Raw genomic sequence first — 2811 nt, 5'->3', positions numbered from 1 at the left:
AAAAGTTGAAAACTGCTGCCCTAGATGATTTAGTAGGGCAGAAGTGAATTCTGATTTGGGCCAGCAAAAAAAAAAAAAATTGGCCAAAAATGTGTGAGGTCCCAGAGCAAAAAGTCATCGTAAAGGTCCCAGAGCAAAAAGTCATCATAAGGTGATGGTTCAGTTCTTTAAAAATGAGCGGGCAAACATGAATAGAGAATCATACAAAAAAGATGCAGAAAATGAAACTCAGATATAAAAAACAGCTCTCTCAAGACCACAGGTGTAGGGTGTGATTCTGTCCACAGCCACCATACCATGTGTGTCCTGTAGGTGACACATCATCCAACTTTCCTGGCAGTGAAGGACCCCGCAACACTCCTTAGACCTGCATCTATACAGAATACTGGCCTTTGTTTGCACGTTGGTAGGTATATTTGTGTTGTTTTGAGCTTATCTCCCCACCAAGTCATGTCTCCTCTAATGTATTTCCATTAATTTTTTTTTTTTACCTTAACACAACCCCCAAAACTGCAATTTCAGTGTTGAGCCCTCTCTGGAAGAGGCCAACATTGGTAAGAAACCATGTCCACCATTTCCTCAATCCGCAAATAGCAGTAATATTAATACCAGCTGCCCATACTTGGCATAGATGGCTATGAGGATATTAAACACATGTGAGAAAATATTTTCATTAATTTTAGGATTCTCAGAGCTTTTCACTACTCCTAACCCTTTGGAGCTTCCCAATTACCTGTTAATAGCATTTTCCAGAAAATGTGTAGAAGTCAAAGCTGGTTATTGATTATCTCCAAACAAAGGTGTCTCCTTGCGACCTCTACCCCTGTGAAGTGCGTTTTGTGTTCCAAAGAAATAGCTGGAGAAAGTATGGATTCTTCTGTGTATTTTAACATGTTCGGTACAGCCTCAACCATGTGAACCAAAAGCTGCTATGTAACAAAAGCATATGGATCAGGGTTTTAAAGATCTTTTAAATTGTATATCCCATTACAAAGCTATTTCCCCACCCACCGAGGATATTACAAACAAATGTAAGTAATCCTAGAGCTCAAAGCAGATTTAAGGTTCTGTTTTAGTTGGTCTGCATTATAACAAGTGCACATGGAATTTCTCAGTGTTAAATTGTGATAATCTGTACGTATAATAGAACTTCAGCATCACAAGGCTCATACATTCGGGTACTAGGAGGTGGTTTCATGGAGTTGATAGGACTGCAGCTCCTGTCTGAATGAGTAAAAATTGGTTGTGTGAATAAGAGGGAAAAGGTAATACTAGGTTTGCAATCAGCATGGACACAGGCAGAATGTGGGAGAAATAGTATGTACTAAATGCTGTAAGACAGCTTCCAAGGAGAAAATGGGATTTAAGTGTGGGGCCATATACACAGGTTAACAAGAATTATTACTTGATTTAAGAGGCAATCATTCTACTTTCTTAAGTAGATAAGAAGAAAATACGTTGGGCAAAATAAGCAGAATGAATTACAAAAAGTATGTTAGAAGACTGAAAACTAAAAGAAAACAAGCAAACTAAAAGAAAAACAAAAAAACCCCAAACATTTCAGATTCCTCGCCTGGAGGCAAGGGCTTCCTGGCCTGATAATCCCATTGGCTGGAGAATAATATTACTCTCGGGACTTTTGCTGAAAAAAAAATAGTGTGGCCCTGGCTGTTAGAGCCAGCAGCTCAGCGGTTAGAGCATCGGCCTGTGGTCCAGAGAGACCCAGGTTCGGTTCCCACTAAGGGCATGTACCTCGGCTGCAGTTTGTCCTCAACCCTGGTTGGGTTGTGTGGGTGGCAACCCATACATAGAGAAAGGTTGTATTATATAATACATATAATAACCCAAATTATAGAGAAAGAGATTTCTTTCTCTATAATTTTTACTTCCTTTATCTGTAATGCTTTTCCTATTCCTCAATTGTCTTTAAAGTTTCAAATCAAATGTTACTTTCTTTGTAAAATCTTGATTTCCTTACATTGACAATAGTTTATACTCAGGGGAAGCAGACATGTTTAAAAAAACAACAACAACTGAATTATATTTGGACTGTATTGGAATATATTCCACTTAGCAATTATGGGAGTTGCCTCATTAATTGCCAGTTCCACACATTACAAATATCTCATTAGGTGTAAGGCACAGAAGAAATCTACATAGCAGGTGGTTGTTTGTGAGAATTAAATGAGATAAGGTATGAAACTCAGGACAATAGGAAGTCCTCATTAAATAAAAGTCATTTAAAATTACACAAGGCAATGTCACTTTATGATAATTAGTTCTTAACAACTCTATAGAAGAAAAGGCATTTTCTTCATTTTTCCATATATGCGAATTCTATTGCAATGCCTGCAACATAACAGGTGTCCAGCAAATGTTTTGTTTACATCAATGTGCAGAATTCATGGAGGCACCGTGATGTTAGAGTGAATAGACTTGTTCATAAAGTTAAAGAGAGATAAATTTAAAACTGAAAAAAAAAAAACCTTGAAAACCCAGTTTTTTATTATTTCTTCCTTAGCAGAATTTTAGAACCATATCCTGTTTTACAGTTTTACATTGAAGCTGCAGGAGTTCTTTTAGTAATTATTTAACGCAGAATTCTCTAGTGCATGGGTAGTGCCTAGTTCCAGCCATAGAAATAGTTTCAATGGCACGTTCATTGGGAATTCTTCACTGTAAGATTGATCCTTTCTCAAATCAAACTCTTTATAGTTCAGTCAGCTCCATTTTACATCTCGAGCTTATTAAGATTTCCTTCCATGTAAAAAGCTCTTGGTATATTTGGAAAGAGACATTTCTAGCCTATGC

The sequence above is a fragment of the Molossus molossus genome, unplaced genomic scaffold, assembly GCF_014108415.1.
Source record: "Molossus molossus isolate mMolMol1 unplaced genomic scaffold, mMolMol1.p scaffold_m16_p_15, whole genome shotgun sequence".
NCBI lineage: Eukaryota > Metazoa > Chordata > Mammalia > Chiroptera > Molossidae > Molossus > Molossus molossus.
The sequence above is the reverse complement of the archived record's forward strand: the minus strand, read 5'-3'. Positions refer to the sequence as shown.